Source organism: Lathyrus oleraceus, chromosome 3 (assembly GCF_024323335.1).
Source record: "Lathyrus oleraceus cultivar Zhongwan6 chromosome 3, CAAS_Psat_ZW6_1.0, whole genome shotgun sequence".
NCBI classification, from domain to species: Eukaryota; Viridiplantae; Streptophyta; class Magnoliopsida; order Fabales; family Fabaceae; genus Lathyrus; species Lathyrus oleraceus.
In genome coordinates this window covers 71,470,558-71,490,475 of record NC_066581.1, presented here as the reverse complement: position 1 = coordinate 71,490,475, position 19,918 = coordinate 71,470,558, and positions in this window count along the sequence as shown.

Here is a 19,918-nt window from a genome sequence, read left to right as displayed (position 1 = left end):
AACTGGAAAGCCAATCTGCTGGAGATCTAAATGCTGAAAAGCAAAGATCTGCCGGAAAGCGAAAGATCAGAGATATCAAGGAAATCACAAAATCTCTGAGTGATGGATCAACAATCAACCCAACTGGGGAACAGAAGCTCAGAACAGGCAGGAACTGCCACAAAAGCAAATCTGTTGAGGAAATGGAGAAATCCCGAGATTTCTACAGGGGGATTCTCAGTATCAACTGGGAAACAAGAGTTCATTGCACAAGCAAGAACTGCTGAAGAGAACAGAACACACAAGTAGAATCTAGCCACACAAGCAACTCTACTGGGGATACTGTCAGCCACTCCGTTGGGGATAAACCCACTGAGGGAAAATAGATCACACAAGTAGATTCTGCAACAAGCCACTCTACTGGGATCAAAAGAATCAGGAAATCAACAAGTCTAAGGATGATAGATCACCAACCAACCGTCTCTGCTGAGGATACCGACTCTGGCGAGGATTCTGTAGGGAAACATCACAGATACAATCCATCATACCACAAATCTACTGGCGGCTCCACTGGGGATGAGGAGGAGAGCTGGGGATCAACCACCAAATGCTAGACCTCCCAAGAGGAAACTACCAAGCTGCTGAGAAGGAAATAATCACTGCTCTGCTGAAGGGATAAGAGGTAAAAACCTCAACAAACGCTCTGATGGGGAAAGATAGCATAAATGAAGGATATCATGCCAACCACTCTGCTAGCGACTGTACTGAGGAAACAGCCGAAGTCCCGGGATATCAACCCACCGACTACCGAATCCTCCAAAAGGAAAACATCCATGCTGGGGAGAGAACATTGTTGGAGAGGATTGTGGAGTTCTCAACAATCACTTTGCTTGAGGAACAAATTCTCAACAGAAGCTCTGCTTGGGGAACAACCCCAATCAACAATCTGGAGAAAGAGGATACAACCAAATGCCAGGAATATGATCAAATGTCTTACCCTGTTGGAAATCATGCCACCCTTGGGAGAGCACTGAGAAATTCTTAAGTATCCTTTCATCATTGTGAATGTTCACTTTGTTTAAAACAATTTGAAATTTTTTATTTGTTTAAACAATGACATTTTACCAATCAAAACATGCAAAACATTTGTTGAATTGAAACAAATAAGAGTGCAAATAATTGGATAAAAGCTCAAATTTATTTGATGGAATGGTAGCCTGCAAACGGCAAGACTCCACAGGGCTGTACAAATTTGAAATCAGTGATATATATTGGAAGAGGGCTACATTGAACATAATGATCCTTTCTCTATCAATTTGAATTTCGATGTATTCGAAGCTTCAGTCGACGACGAATCGAGAATCTCTGACGAAAAGACAGCTGCGGAACAGAAAATCTTGTCAGGATGCAATTACTTGCCATATCCCTAATTTTTGCCTAGATTGCCCCAGGGTGAGGTACTCAATCTAGCGGGATGCAGATATTCTTTTTTCTCATGTCTCTAAATTTTGCCTGGATCGCCCTTGCGGGTTCTCCACCGAGACGCTCATTTTTGCCTAAGCTGCCCTTTCGGGTTTTCAACTTAGCGAGCTATTCTGTTTTTCTTTTATATACTCTTTTTTTTAGGCAAAGTATTTCTTGACTGCATCTGAATTCACAGGACGAGTGAAATCCTCCCCATCCATTGTTGTAAGCATCAAAGCACCACCTGAAAAGGCTCTCTTAACAACATATGGACCTTCATAGTTTGGAGTCCACTTGCCCCTGGAATTGGGCGCGAAAGACAAGACTTTCTTGAGCACGAGGTCACCTTCTCGGAACACACGAGGCTTGACCTTCTTATCGAATGCTTTCTTCATTCTCTGCTGATATAACTGACCATGGCACATGGCAGTCAATCGCTTCTCTTCAATCAAATTCAGCTGGTCATAATGACTCTGAATCCATTCAGCATCAGTCAACTTGGCTTCCATCAAGACTCTCATTGATGGGATCTCCACCTCTACTGGGAGAACAACCTCCATGCTGTAACACCCTTCTAAAATACCCCAATAATTAATTAAAACAACAAAATATAAATCAGAGTAGATATGCAATTTCAGGGTGTCACACTTGACACTTCACACCATTCATCAAAATAACTGGTCATGCTCATTTATTAATCAAAACAAGGCATTGCACAATCCGCAGCGGATAGAAATCTAACAACATGCAAACCATGTAATCACATTACATGTAAAACTGTTCAACAACCACAAATGAAAACAAAGTAAACATCCCGTCCCGATGTTACATATACCAGAGCATGACCCACTAAGGAACTACACTAGACTCCAAGCACTAGCTTCTACTCAATCACTGCTCGTTACCTGAAGCATAGTTGTAAGGGTGAGTTCCTCAATCGATATAATAAGCATTATAAAATATCATGTAATGCTAAGTAAATTAACACATTCATCACCCTAATCACATCACACATTCAGCAACGGCAACATCAACTCATACTCATACTCAACACAAACACAAAACACACGTATAATATTGGAATACATCCATTCATATTATACGCCATACATACATTATGTAATGAGACTCCATGCATGCGGTACCGACTATTCGTGAACACATAGTTCAACCTCACCGATCAAACCCAGATACGGCTACCAAGCTCACTAGTCCCACTCATTTGAGACCTAGTGACTCACTCACTAATTCCTCACCATGGGAATTAGCTACCACCATAAAGGCCATGATATGCACGCTAAATCACCTAGCATGCAAACATCAACGACAATCCACAATGGACATATGCTCAAACTCTAAGCCATAAACAACTCACTAATTCCTCACCATGGGAATTAGCTACCACCATAAAGGCCATGCTATACACGCTAAATCACCTAGCATGCAAACATCAACAACAATCCACAATTTCATACATATTCACAGCATTATGCATACCATCACACCTCATCAGCATATTTATCACCTAATCATATCATGTCATGCCACAATAATAAATCGCAGTATTAGCACACTCTACTAATACCTATACTGCTCAAAACAACGGGAAATGATCCCTACTATATCATACATGCAATATATCACTCGCCAAATATAGGCCAATCATCAAATATGTACACATAATTCCATACCAAAACGTACACATATTTAAATATCAATTTTTCACTTTTCAAACAGTGTTAACCGGTTAACACCCTGGGTTAACCGGTTAACGCAAAACAGAACGCGCTTCCTGGCAAATTTTAACAGTGTTAACCGGTTAACACCCTGGGTTAACCGGTTAACGCAAGACAGAAATTAATTATTTTAATTATCATAACAGTGTTAACCGGTTAACACCCTGGGTTAACCGGTTAACGCAAGACAGAAAGCTGTTCCTGCGCTAACACGAACAGAATGCAGAATTACCCGCATTTTTCGCCGTTGGAGGACTTCCGGACCTCCGATTTCGATTCCGTAAAAGGCTACACGTCCAGAAAACTACGACTCATCCAATTATAGGTTCATTCACAGTTTTAACTTAACTTATTCATCCCAATTCAAAGGTATTTCTCAAAACCTAATTAGAGTCAATCAATGGCTTATTACTACCCATCACATGTTAATCCATAATACCCATTAAACGACGATAAACCCCCCTTACCTGGTTAATCCGGCAAATCCTTCTTTGACCTTCAACAATCGTGAATTCTCCTCTTGAGCCCTAGCCTCTTCTTCTCCCTTTCTCAGTTTCTTCTCTTTTTTCCCAATCCTTACGTGTTCTCTGTTTTCACGTATAAAACCCTTTTTACCAAATGGGACTCTTTACTGATTCCAACTTTATATTCCAATAATAATAATCCAATAATATTCCAATTATTTAATTAAATTAATAAATATACTATTAACTTAAATTAAATAATTATCATATTTTATCGGGGTGTTACAACTCTCCCCCACTAAAAGAGTTTTCGTCCTCGAAAACATACCTCAAGCGAATAACTCTGGATAAGACTCCTTCATCTGACTCTCAAGTTCCCAAGTCACATTGCCACCTGCTGGTCCTCCCCAAGCTACCTTTACCAAGGCAATCTCTTTACCCCGCAACTGCTTCAACTCTCGATCCTCGATCCTCATAGGTGATGTTTCCACAGTCAGGTTATCTCTCACCTGTACATCATCTACTTGGACCACATGCGACGAATCAGGAATGTACCTCCTCAACTGAGACACATGAAAAACCTCGTGCAAATTCGCAAGTGACGGCGGTAAAGCGATACGATAGGCTACCTCCCCTATCCTCTCCAAAATCTGATAAGGACCAATAAATCGAGGTGTCAACTTCTTCGACTTCAAAGCTCGACCAACCCCAGTTATCGGAGTAACACGAAGAAACACATGATCTCCCTCTTGAAACTCAAGTGACTTCCTCCTCTTGTCGTGATAACTCTTCTGACGACTCTGAGCAATCCTCATCTTCTCCTGAATCATCTTAATCTTTTCCGTAGTTTGTTGAACAATCTCCGGTCCAACCACAGCACTCTCACCGGACTCATACCAACATAAAGGTGTCCGACATCTCCTACCATACAAAGCTTCAAACGGTGCCATACCAATGCTCGAATGAAAACTATTGTTGTAGGTAAACTCAATCAAAGGTAAATAACAATCCCAAGCACCTCCCTTTTCCAAAACACAAGCCCTCAAAAGATCCTCCAGTGACTGAATCGTCCTCTCAGTCTGACCATCAGTCTGCGGATGATATGCAGAACTCAATCTCAGCTTAGTTCCCAAAGCCCTCTGCAAACCTTCCCAGAACTTCGATGTAAATCTAGGATCTCTGTCCGAAACAATACTCGACGGAATACCATGCAAACTTACAATTTTCTCAATATACAACTCAGTTAATCTCTCTAACGGATAGTCCATTCTGATCGGAATGAAATGAGCCGATTTTGTCAATCTGTCAACAATCACCCAAATAGCTTCAAAATTCTTAATTGTCCTCGGTAAACCAGAAATAAAATCCATACTGATACTATCCCACTTCCACTCTGGAATAGCCAACGGTTGCATTAGCCCAGACGGCTTCTGATGCTCAATCTTTGACTTCTGACAAGTTAAACAAGAATAAACAAAACTCGCAATTTCTCTTTTCATTCCCGGCCACCAAAATAACTTTTTCAAATCATGATACATCTTCGTAGCCCCAGGATGAATACTCAGGCCACTACGATGTCCTTCCTCAAGAATACTCTTCTTAAGTTCGGTAACATCCGGAATACACACCCGATTACCAAATTTCAAAACACCATTCTCATCAACTCTGAATTCACTACCTTGACCTTGATTCACTAGAGTCAACTTATCAACCAAAAGCATATCGGATTTCTGACCCTCTCTAATCTCATCCAGAATACCACTCGTTAACTTCAACATTCCCAATTTAACACTATTGTGAGTACTCTCACACACCAAACTCAAGTCTCTAAATTGCTCAATTAAATCCAATTCTTTAACCATTAACATAGACATATGCAATGATTTCCGACTCAATGCATCAGCCACTACGTTTGCTTTACCCGGATGGTAATTCAAACCAAAGTCATAATCCTTCAGAAACTCTAACCATCTCCTCTGTCTCATATTCAGTTCTTTCTGATCAAACAAATACTTTAAACTTTTATGGTCACTGAAAACCTCAAATCTTGACCCGTACAAGTAATGCCTCCATAACTTCAGAACAAATACCACAGCTGCCAACTCTAAATCGTGTGTCGGATAGTTCCTCTCATGAACCTTCAGTTGTCTCGAAGCATAAGCTACAACCTGCTTATTCTGCATCAAAACACCACCCAAACCCAACAATGAAGCATCACAGTAAACCTCAAATGGTTCCGACGGACTTGGTAATATCAGAATAGGAGCAGTAGTTAACCTTCTCTTTAACTCTTGGAAACCTTCTTCACATTTTGAGTCCCAAACAAACGCTTGCCCCTTTCTAGTCAACATCATCAACGGTAACGCCAACTTAGAAAATCCCTCAATGAATTTCCTATAATAACCTACAAGTCCAAGAAAACTCCTTATCTCAAAAACTGACTTCGGAGCTTCCCACTTAGATACCGCTTCTATCTTAGAAGGATCAACAGCAACATCACCTCTTGAAACCACATGACCAAGAAAACTAACCTCTTCTAACCAAAATCCACACTTGGACAGTTTCGCAAATAACTTCTTTTCTCGTAGAACTCCTAAAACCACTCTCAAATGTTCAACATGCTCTTCCTCAGATTTCGAATACACCAAAATATCGTCAATAAACACCACAACAAACTTGTCTAGGTACGGATGGAAAATCCTATTCATATACTCCATAAATACCCCAGGCGCATTAGTCACACCAAAAGGCATTACAGAATACTCATAATGTCCATACCTTGTTCTAAAAGCAGTCTTCTGAATATCCTCAGTTTTCACACGTATCTGATGATACCCCGATCTCAAATCTATTTTGCTGAACACACTCGCACCAACCAACTGATCCATCAAATCATCAATCCTCGGCAAAGGATACCGATTCTTGATCGTCACTTTATTCAGTTGCCTGTAGTCCACACACAACCTCATAGTACCTTCTTTCTTCTTAACCAATAACACTGGTGCGCCCCACGGTGACACACTCGGACGAATAAATTTCTTATCCAATAGATCTTCCAGCTGACTCTTCAATTCAGTTAACTCAACAGCAGACATACGGTACGGAGCCATCGATATCGGCCTAGTACCAGGTACCAAATCAATCGAGAACTCAACTTCTCGCTCTAGCGGTAATTCATTCACTTCTTCAGGAAACACATCAGGAAAATCACACACCACGGCTAGATCGCAAATCACCAGTTTATCTTTAGCCTCCAAAGTCGCTAACAGCATAAACAACTCTGCCCCATCTACTACTGCCTCATTCACCTGCCTTGCTGATAGAAACAAACTCTTTCCTTCCTCAATCTCAGGAAAGATCACAGTCTTATCAAAATAGTTGATATAAACTCGGTTAAACACCAACCAGTTCATACCCAAGATAACATCAATCTGCACTAGTGGAAGACACACAAGGTCCATTCCAAAGTCTCTACCAAAAATACTCAAAGGGCAATTTAAACAAACTGAAGTAGTAGTCACTGAACCCTTCGCAGGAGTATCAATCACCATACTCCCATGCATCTCAGATATCTCTAATTTAAGTTTCACAGCACAATCCAAAGATATAAAGGAATGAGTCGCACCTGTGTCAATAATAGCTACAAGAGGAAAGCCATTAATATAACACGTACCTCGGATCAAACGATCATCTGCAGAAGTCTCAGAACCCGATAAAGCAAAGACCTTGCCTCCCGACTGGTTCTCTTTCTTCGGCTTAGGACACTGTGGACTGATATGACCCACCTCTCCACAGTTGAAACAAGTCATAGTCTTCAACCGGCACTCTGCAGCCAAGTGACCACCTTTTCCACACTTGAAACACTTCTTCTCAGTACTGGTACACTCATGGATACGATGTCCAGCCTGACCACATCTGTAACACTTAGCAGGGGCACTGGAGTCTCCCCCACTAGGTCTCTTCATCCCACTCTGTCTCTGGAAACCTTTGCCAGCTGCATACGATTTCCCACGATCATTCTGATTCTTGCCTTTCCTATCAACCCTCTGCTGATAGCTCTCCGCTCTGGCCTTGGTATCCTGTTCAAAAATCCTGCAACAGTCAACCAAGTCAGAAAACACTCTAATCCGCTGATACCCAATGGCCTGCTTGATCTCGGGACGTAACCCGTTCTCAAGCTTCACACATTTTGAAAATTCCCCAGTAGCCTCATCATAGGGAGTGTAATACTTCGACAGCTCTGAGAACTTAGTAGCATACTCAGTAACAGACCGATTGCCCTGCTTCAATTCTAAGAACTCTATTTCTTTCTTTCCTCTGACATCCTCTCGAAAGTACTTCCTCAGGAATCTCTCTCTGAACACCGCCCAAGTGATCTCAGCACTCCCAGCAGCTTCCAACTCAGTGCGGGCAGCAACCCACCAATCATCTGCTTCCTCTGACAGCATATGCGTACCGAACCTGACCTTCTGGTTATCGGCACACTCAGTCACTCGGAAGATCCTCTCGATCTCCTTCAACCACTTCTGAGCACCATCTGGATCGTATGCTCCCTTGAACATTGGAGGATTGTTCTTCTGGAACTCACTCAGTTGACGAGCAGCTCCCAATCCCACAACATTCGGATTCCCTCCAAGTACTCCAGCTAGCATACCCAGAGCCTCAGCAATCGCAGCATCGTCTCTACCTCTTCCAGCCATCTCTATTCTGAGAACCCAACAAGCTAAAACAATAAGTACTGATAGGGTTACACAACACCTATCACATACATGGAAACAGAATAATTACGACTCGACCGACTATGCTCTGATACCACTAATGTAACACCCTTCTAAAATACCCCAATAATTAATTAAAACAACAAAATATAAATCAGAGTAGATATGCAATTTCAGGGTGTCACACTTGACACTTCACACCATTCATCAAAATAACTGGTCATGCTCATTTATTAATCAAAATAAGGCATTGCACAATCCGCAGCGGATAGAAATCTAACAACATGCAAACCATGTAATCACATTACATGTAAAACTGTTCAACAACCACAAATGAAAACAAAGTAAACATCCCGTCCCGATGTTACATATACCAGAGCATGACCCACTAAGGAACTACACTAGACTCCAAGCACTAGCTTCTACTCAATCACTGCTCGTTACCTGAAACATAGTTGTAAGGGTGAGTTCCTCAATCGATATAATAAGCATTATAAAATATCATGTAATGCTAAGTAAATTAACACATTCATCACCCTAATCACATCACACATTCAGCAACGGCAACATCAACTCATACTCATACTCAACACAAACACAAAACACACGTATAATATTGGAATACATCCATTCATATTATACGCCATACATACATTATGTAATGAGACTCCATGCATGTGGTACCGACTATTCGTGAACACATAGTTCAACCTCACCGATCAAACCCAGATACGGCTACCAAGCTCACTAGTCCCACTCATTTGAGACCTAGTGACTCACTCACTAATTCCTCACCATGGGAATTAGCTACCACCATAAAGGCCATGCTATGCACGCTAAATCACCTAGCATGCAAACATCAACGACAATCCACAATGGACATATGCTCAAACTCTAAGCCATAAACAACTCACTAATTCCTCACCATGGGAATTAGCTACCACCATAAAGGCCATGCTATACACGCTAAATCACCTAGCATGCAAACATCAACAACAATTCACAATTTCATACATATTCACAGCATTATGCATACCATCACACCTCATCAGCATATTTATCACCTAATCATATCATGTCATGCCACAATAATAAATCACAGTATTAGCACACTCTACTAATACCTATACTGCTCAAAACAACGGGAAATGATCCCTACTATATCATACATGCAATATATCACTCGCCTAATATAGGCCAATCATCAAATATGTACACATAATTCCATACCAAAACGTACACATATTTAAATATCAATTTTTCACTTTTCAAACAGTGTTAACCGGTTAACACCCTGGGTTAACCGGTTAACGCAAAACAGAACGCGTTTCCTGGCAAATTTTAACAGTGTTAACCGGTTAACACCCTGGGTTAACCGGTTAACGCAAGACAGAAATTAATTATTTTAATTATCATAACAGTGTTAACCGGTTAACACCCTGGGTTAACCGGTTAACGCAAGACAGAAAGTTGTTCCTGCGCTAACACGAACAGAATGCAGAATTACCCGCATTTTTCGCCGTTGGAGGACTTCCGGACCTCCGATTTCGATTCCGTAAAAGGCTACACGTCCAGAAAACTACGACTCATCCAATTATAGGTTCATTCACAGTTTTAACTTAACTTATTCATCCCAATTCAAAGGTATTTCTCAAAACCTAATTAGAGTCAATCAATGGCTTATTACTACCCATCACATGTTAATCCATAATACCCATTAAACGACGATAAACCCCCCTTACCTGAGTTAATCCGGCAAATCCTTCTTTGACCTTCAACAATCGTGAATTCTCCTCTTGAGCCCTAGCCTCTTCTTCTCCCTTTCTCAGTTTCTTCTCTTTTTTCCCAATCCTTACGTGTTCTCTGTTTTCACGTATAAAACCCTTTTTACCAAATGGGACTCTTTACTGATTCCAACTTTATATTCCAATAATAATAATCCAATAATATTCCAATTATTTAATTAAATTAATAAATATACTATTAACTTAAATTAAATAATTATCATATTTTATCGGGGTGTTACACATGCCGTAAACAAGAGAGAAAGGGGTTGCCCCTGTTGAAGTGCAGACAGATGTACGATACCCATGTAAAGCAAATGGCAGCATCTCATGCCAATCTTTGTATGTAACAACCATCTTCTGGATAATCTTCTTAATATTCTTGTTAGCAGCTTCAACAGCCCCATTCATCTTTGGTCTGTAAGGAGAGGAGTTATGGTGTGCAATCTTGAACTCAGCGCACAACTCTTCCATCATCTTATTATTCAGATTAGATCCATTATCAATAATGATCTTATCTGGCACACCATAACGACAAATCAGCTGATTCTTGATAAACTTCACAACCACCTGCCTGGTCACATTCGCATACGAAACGGCTTCAACCCATTTGGTGAAGTAATCAATTGCTACGAGAATAAACATGTGTCCATTGGACGCTTTCGGTTCAATCATGCCGATCATGTCAATTCCCCACATAGAGAAAGGCCATGGTGATGAAATCACATTCAGAAGTGTCGGAGGAATATGAATCTTATCCGCATATATCTGACACTTGTGGCATTTCTTCACATATTTGCAGCAGTCAGACTCCATTGTCAGCCAATAGTAGCCTGCTCTCAACATCTTCCTAGCCATGGCATGTCCATTGGAATGAGTACCAAATGAACCCTCATGGACCTCAGTCATCAACAGGTTTGCTTCGTGTCTATCCACGCATCTGAGCAAAACCATGTCAAAATTTCTCTTATACAGCACTTCACCACTGAGGTAGAAACTGCCTGACAACCTTCTCAAAGTTTTCCTATCTTTCACAGATGCCACAAGCGGGTAGACCTGGTTCTGGAGGAAATTCTTGATATCGAAATACCAAGGCTTATCATCATTCACTTCTTCAACTGCAAACACGTGAGCTGGTCTATCCAAGCGCATCACAGTGATATTAGGAACTTCATTCCAATACTTGACTACAATCATGGAAGCAAGTGTAGCAAGCGCATCTGCCATCCGATTATCCTCTCGAGGAATATGATGAAAGTCAACTTCAGTAAAGAAAGTTGAAATCCTCCTCGCATAATCTCTATACGGAATAAGACCAGGCTGATTCGTCTCTCATTCACCCTTTATCTGATTAACAACTAGGGCCGAATCACCATACACATCAAGAAGCTTGATCCTCAGATCAATACATTCTTCAAGTCCCATAATACAGGCCTCATACTCAGCCATATTATTCGTGCATTTGAAAGTTAGCCTTGCTGTAAACAGAATATGCGTGCCATGAGGAGTAATGATTACTGCCCCAATTCCATTTCCATACTGATTTACAACACCATCAAACACCATCGTCCATCTGGAACCAGGTTCCGGACCTTCATCAAGTGTAGGCTCATCACAATCTTTCATTTTCAAATACAGAATCTCCTCATCTGGGAAGTCATACTGAACAGACTGATGATCTTCAATCGGCTGGTGCGCTAAATGGTCAGCCAAGATACTACCTTTGATAGCTTTCTGAGCTCGATACTCGATATCATACTCAGACAACAACATCTGCCAACAGGCAATCCTTCCAGTTAAAGCAGGCTTATCGAAAATATACTTGATTGGATCCATTCGGGATATCAACCAAGTTGTATGATTTATCATGTACTGGCGCAAACGCTTAGCAGCCCAAGCCAAAGCACAACACGTCTTCTCAAGCATAGAGTATCGAGACTCACAATCAGTAAACTTCTTACTGAGGTACTAGATAGCAGATTCCTTCTTCCCTGATTCATCTTGCTGACCGAGTACACAACCCATCGAGTCTTCAAGAACAGTCAAATACATGATAAGAGGTCTTCCTTCTACAGGCGGAGACAAGATCGGAGATTCAGACAGATATTCTTTGATGCTGTCGAAAGCTTTCTGGCAATCCTCGGTCCAATCATGAGATTGATCTTTCCGGAGGAGCTTGAATATCGGCACACATGTGGCAGTCATGTGGGATATAAATCTGGAAATATAGTTCAAGCGGCCAAGAAAACCTCGGACTTGCTTCTCAGTTTTGGGTGCATGCATCTCTTGTATTGCTTTGACCTTTACAGGATCAACTTCAATACCTCTCTCGCTGACAACGAAACCCAACAACTTGCCAGAACGGACTCCAAATGTACATTTGTTCGGATTCAGACGAAGTCTATACTTCCTCAAACGCTGAAAAAGCTTCAACAAATGTTCAACATGTTCAACTTCCATTCGGGACTTAGCAATCATATCATCAACATAGACCTCTATCGCCTTGTGCATCATATCATGAAACAAGGTAGTCATAGCACGTTGATACGTGGCTCCGGCGTTCTTCAAACCGAAGGGCATCACTCGATAACAGAATGTTCCCCAAGGTGTGATGAATGTTGTCTTCTCCATATCTTCGGGTGCCATCTTAATTTGGTTATAACCGGAAAATCCGTCCATAAACGAAAAGACTTTGAATTTAGCTGTGTTGTCTACCAACATGTCAATGTGTGGTAGAGGAAAATCATCTTTCGGACTAGCCTTATTCAAATCTCTGTAATCAACACACATACGGACTTTTTCGTCTTTCTTAGGCACAGGCACAATATTGGCCACCCATTGAGGATACGTAGAAGTCACCAGAAACCCCGCATCAATTTGCTTCAGAACTTCCTCTTTGATCTTCACTGCCATGTCTGGATGGGGATAAAATTTCTAGCAAACGGCAATCATCCACAATAAAGCACAAACTCCGCTAGGGAGACGACAACAACATAGGATTTACAACTACCGAATACTGGGTAGAAGACCGCAAAATCCACCATCAACCAGAATGAACCACAAAGGTTACCTCTGCTAGGGGACAAAAGTAGGGTTTATAACTACCGAATAATGGGTAGAAAACCAATCGACTCTTGCCGAGGAACAAAAATGTTCACAAATACCTATTCCACAAAAGGGAACAAAGGTATACAGGATTTACAACTACCGGGTAATAGGTGGAAAACCAACAACTCTCCTGAGGAATAAAAGGTATATAACCACAAATTCCGCCAAGAGGGAAAAGAGAACATAGGACTTACAACTACCGGTTACTGGGTAGAGGCCCAAACTCCACTGGGGATAAAAAGAATTATTGCCGGTTACTGGGCAATTCATTCATTTATTCCACAGGGCAGCACAAAAGACAGTTGAAAAATGCCAATTCAGGATCAAACCAAAAAGGCAAACCGAATCAAGACTTCATGATCAAGAATTAATCAAGAGAAACTATTCTTGTGTGAAGAAATTGGAAGAAATTTTGAGAGAAAATTTTGGAGAATTTGGATCTAGATCTGAAAAATGAATGCTAATCTCCTGAAAACAGTTAGGTTTTTCTTTATATATGCCTTGCTAATTATGTTGTAATCATGTTTAAGCCAAATGCTAATGAGATTAATCAAGTTTTAAGGTGTATGTGCAAATTGGATTTTCACCCCCATGCATGGAATGCATGTGTGAACAGTACACGAATTTGGTTTATTTTCACTTAAAATCCAATTTTGAAACCAATGGCAATGGCAAAAAGTACAAGCAATGCACAAATTTTGAATTTTATGATTTCCCTCCAAAAAACCAATGGATTAACAAGTGATTATGTCATGACAATTCATGTAATGTGATGCATGATTTGGAAATTAGAGGTCAAGAGGAGAAAAATTCAAAAAGAGCCACTCATTTTGGAGTTTTGGTTGAAAAGATATGGCCATTTGAATCTTCAAGCATACTTTGCCATGTTTTGATCATATCTCCTTAACCACACATGAGAAATTGATGATCTTGGACTTTTTGGAAATGGGAGAGAAATATCTACAACTTTCATGTTCAACAAAATTTAATTTGAAGCTCTTTTGATGATGTAATATTGAGTTGAAGTTGGTCCAAAATCTTTCCATTTTTGGAAAGTTCAAATTATGGGTCACTTTCTATTTTTGGAAATTTTTGACTGGACCTCAAATTCTTCAATGTGAGTGTTTGAAATGTCAAATGAGACTTGTTTGAACATGAATGAAGTATTTCTAATCACTTCCCACCTCCAAATCCATAGTTGACTTTGCAGTTGACTTTCTAGGCATTCAGACGACTGGGAAATGTTCTGATGAAATTCAAGCCTCTACCACTTGGGATTTTGCTTCAAAAAGACATCATAGCTCATGTGAACTCTTGATAATGATTGTGGGGTCCAAATCTCAAGAATAACCACCATCTATTGCTCAATGAATGCCTTTGATTGCCTTAACCTGTTGATTGCTCCATCTGCAAGACAAAGGTTAGATGACATATTTTTGTACTTTTGATTAGTGATAAAAGGAAAAGTAATTACATACAAATGCAAGGAATGCTTGGTGATCAAGAACCACTCTAAAAAAGATGACCCACCCACAGGGAAGGAAGCAAGGTGTTTAATGATCCTTGAGGCAATGCAATGATATGATATGATGCCATGAGGGATCTTAGGGATAAAATTGGGGTCTTACACCTGCAACAAGCAAGGTTTGGTTGGAAATAAAAAGGGCTCATTCATGTCATGATTATAGAGGCACCTTGGCCTAAGAAGATCCACAGTTATCTCAGAAAGATCCATTGGCAGTCAGTACAATCAGTTCTTGAGCATTTTTGCCCTAAACTAGGGTTTGGCATAAAATCAGTTTATTTCTGATTCCTTGGGTGAAACTCATTTCCATGGCCCTACATATGTCCACAAGGGTCTACATACAAAAAATCGGCTCTTTATTTGAGCTAGAGGTGCTTCAATTGATCAATGGAATCAGAAATTAGACAGTTTGGGAAAAGTCAACTGTGGGGCCAGAAAAGTCAACTCCTGACATTTTGAGAATGGAATCTCAAAATCCATGCCTAATGGAGCCTACATGTGAAATTTGATCAAGGTTGGATCATGGATTCATCATTTAATCAGGAGTTGGAAAAGTTACCAAATTTGGAAATAGTTGACTTTCCATTTAAGGCAAGTTTTATGGTTTTTGCATCCCCTTTAGGCCCATTTTCCACCAAGATGCAAACTCCATTTGAAACTTCCTCCAACATGAAAGTTGTTCCTCTTGTTCCAAGCTTTCTAGAGATATAAAGTTTGTTTCCTTTGGATTAAAATTGAGAAAGTTATGCTTGGTCAAAGTAAGACATTATTTTAGGACACTTAGAAAATTTTCTAAGTCCAAAATCTTCAAGATTTGTCAAGACTTATGGGCCAGATTTCTTGCACTTCAAGGCATCTTTTAAAAATACTTTCTTCATGACAGTTGTACCTTGCTATGTCCTCTTTCACATCCTTTTGGAATCATCCCATTTGGATCATTGGTTTGAAAGATACACTAATCTAAGTTTGGTATCATAGACTGAATTTTTTGACAGCATTTAGGCCAAACTGTCCCAACCATTTTGCAACTATGAAACCTGAAATTTATGGCCATTTTTCACCTCTTTCCACTCATCATTTCAAATTGTGTTCAACATGAAAGATGTTAAGCTCCATGCCTTCTTTCTACTGTTTGCATTGCCTTGCCATTTGGACATGTACTCATCAAGATACAAGGTCTTAAAGTCACCCTGTTAGACTGTTTTTATGCTGCAGCCAAACAACCAAGTCAGACCACAAAATTGACCAGCCCTTGCTTTTACCTAATTTGGCCATTTGCTTTATATTCACTCACTTAAGCTTTGCTACATTTAGAACTTGCTCATACCACCCCCACTTTTTACATCATTTTGTCATGAACCAAAACAAATACTTCAAGCCCATTAACACTTAAAACCCTACATACTTAAACATTCTAAACCCTAATCTGAAAAATGGTGGCTGCAAAAAGTTCAGAGCAAGGAGCAAGAAATCCATCTCATTCCATTTTCATTTCACAAGTTTTTAAAACACCTCTTTTTTCCTTCCATCCTTCCATCTTCAAGGGGCAGCAGACCTTGCATCCACTAGGTACCTTTACTTCTCCATTTTCATGAGCATATATCCATGTTGCTCATCATGTTACCCATGCTTCATGTTATTTTTTCATTTATTCCATGCTTAATTCATCCTATTTTCACTATCCCATGCTTGTTTCGTGCTAATTTTTGGTGTTAATACTATGCTATGCATGCTTATGAACCCTTCAACATGAGACATTGCTTTTAACTTTAATTTTGTAACATTATTTTTTGTTGAATCCGGGTGCATGAAGCCCCCTTGTTGTTCGCTTTTCTACATGCTAAAGCCATTATTTTCATCGAAACAAAGCACCATTGTGTTCTACATGTTCCATACTTGAAGTTTGCTTTTTATACCATGTCATTTGGAGCACTGTAGCTTGAGATATGTCGAGTGGAAGATGGAATAATTTGTCTGCGTTTTCGCGTTCCATTATGCATGCTGTTAGGGTTTTCTCATTTTGCATGGGAGAGGCGATGACGTGGCCGCGTAATAACCATGAGATCGCGCATGCAACTTATCATCACAACCGTCGACCTAATCTTTTGTCTTTTAGTGTTTAATGAGTACTTGACCAATTGATGTATGTATGACATGTTTTTTTTAAATGAACATTATTTTTTTGTGCTGTCACGTTTTTTTCCTGCTGGATTGGGCTTGACGCTGGATATGCTATCCGCCCCCCACCACACACGAGGCCCATCATCACTATTTCATTTTTATTTTCTTTCTTTAATTCTTTTATTCATTTTTTTTATTCTGTTTTGATTTAATTAATATTTTTTTTTATTTATTCATAAAAATACCAAAAAATATATTTTACATTCTTTAATGTTTTATTTAATTTATTTAATTTTTATTTTCATATTTTATTTAATGTTAATATTTTAAATTAATTATTTGTTTCAAATAGTCCATTTTAACACATATTTTTTTATTAATTTTATTTTCATAGCTTAAAATTATTTTTAACTTCTGATTTTTGGGATGAGAGTTGACCAATTCCTCAAGGTCAACCTAACCTTTTATTGGAATTTTATTTCCCATTTTTAATTTATTTTGGATTTATTTTTGACCGAGTTTGCTTGGTTGACTTTTCATTTGACTTTTGTTTTATTTCAATTAATTTATACACTAATTGACATTATTTTTAAAATCTTTTTGGGGGATGATGATATCCTGACCCCGCCTTATTTAGTTTAATTTTTCATAATTTATTTGATTATTTTACTATTTATTTAATAATTTTCAAGTTGACTTGACTTTTCAGTTGACTTTTCTATGATTGATGTTTGACTTAGGGATTGTTTAAGGCAATTGAAGAGATCTTTTGATCCTCCCTTGTTCGTCTCATAGACCATGTATTAGAGGCCTCTCATCTTGATTTTATTTTTATCCTTGCATCATTTCCCGATTAAATTATTTAGTCATCCTTTATGTGCATAGTTTCAGCTGTCTGATTCATCTGATATTTTTTACACTTGTTTCTTTCATCCATGCTTCTATTGTTTGATTGTTTAACATGTTTATACTTCTCATGCATTGTCTAATGCTCATTCATTTCATTCTTTGATTATTTGACTTGATTATATACATGATCGCTTATCTTATCTGTTTGATTAACTGTTGCCTACTTGTATGGTGTATGAGGCATATATTATTATTGTTTGATTGTCATGGACAATCCCCATTCATAACAAATGTACCCCTCTCCCATGAGGTGTATAATGTTTATTCTTTCATTCTTTATTCAACTGTTAATATAAGAATTAAAACGAACATTCGATAACCATTTCAAAACAAGATCAAAACCTCGATCCAACGTCGAGTAATCATTTTCAAAACTTAACAAAACCAGCACGAATTCATCCATTCTTTTGTAAGTAGATTGCTTCATGCATCGCCATTTCTCTTGTAAGTCGATTGCTTCAGTCATCGCCATCTACCACCTATAAGTCGATTGCTTCATGCATCGCCATCTACCCTTATCCCTGGTTCCTTTCCTTGCTCCATTCGTCGATTCTTATTCCGATTAGGTAGCACCCATTAGGTAGAACCCTTTATATGATAACATAGGTAGAATTCCCATATTCCTTTGTATGATAACATAGGTAGAATTCCCATATTCCTTTGTATGATAACATAGGTAGAATTCCCATATGCTTTTGTATGATAACATAGGTAGGATTCCCTCATTCTTTGTATGATAACATAGGTAGAATTCCCTCATTCTCTTGCATGCTAACATTAGGTAGATGTTCCCATTTGTAAATCCTAACACTTAAGTACATATTGCATGACAACTCTAGGGCAAAGCTTCTCCATTTCTAGACCTTCCGTGCGTCTCCGATCCTGTGGCATGTCACTCCGTCCTATTGCAAAGAGGTAACTGCCTAAGACTCGATTCAGCAAGCTGCGACACCTGTTGATAGGACGTGAACACATTGCCCACCCTTCTTTGTAAGTCCATGTTCAGATGGCAACCCCTAGTTAGTCGAACTACGGCAACTCTGATTCTCATGTTCAGATGAGATACGTAGGCACAAGATGCGATGTCTTGCCGAGTTTGACTGACAACTAACAACTAATCCTTGTTTGCTTTCGCCCTCGTTGCGATTCTTTTCTCTCGCCCTCGTTGCGATCGAGACCTTCCCTTTCTCTTGCCCAAGTTGCAATCGAGACCCTTGTTCCCGTAGTTAGCTGAACTACATTTTGCTCTAATTCTCATTCCAAATGAGATACGTAGGCATAAGACGCGATGTCTTAGCGAGCACACTTATCCTTAACCCATAGGTAGCCGAGCTACGAAGACTCTGATTCTCATATTCAGATGAGATACGTATGCAGTGGATACGACATCCGTGCGAGTCATTTTATTTTGACCCTCTTTTAGTACATTAGATAAACACACACCCTTCAGACAAGAACAACAAGAGTGGATCCCGTAGAGTACTACGGATGCGTAGGGGTGCTAATACCTTCCCTTCGCATAATCGACTCCCGAACCCAAGATTTGGTTGCGAGACCTTGTCTTTTCCTTTCCTTTCTCCAGGTTTACTTCAAGCGTTTCCTTTCCCTCCTTTGGGATAAATAACGCACGGTGGCGACTCTTCTGTCATTTCTTTTTCGCCGGTTGTTTTTTCGCATACTATATTTTTTTTAGGTTGCGACAGCTGGCGACTCTGTTGGGGATCCGATTTCCCTAAGCGAGTCCCTCCTAGCTTTTGTAGGTTTCTTGTTTGTTGGGTGTTTATTCTTTTGTACAGTTATTTATTTTTAGCATTTACCTGCTTTATCTTATTGCATTATGTATATATGTTGCATCTGCTGTTGGGTTGGCTGTTTGTTGGGGTGGGATGTTCTATGAGAGATAAGCCCACTACCCAGGCTTGAGCGTACACATAGGTTTTAGAGTGGATAGTCATAAGGCTTGCGTGGCATGTTGCTACGTCAAGTCGTTCATGAAGACCCACACCCAGACGAGGTTTCTTTGGATACGTTATGTCCTATGGGTGTTCCATAACGACAGATGTTCCTTTAGAAATCGTCGACTCTGGTGACCATTTCCCGAGAACTCAGT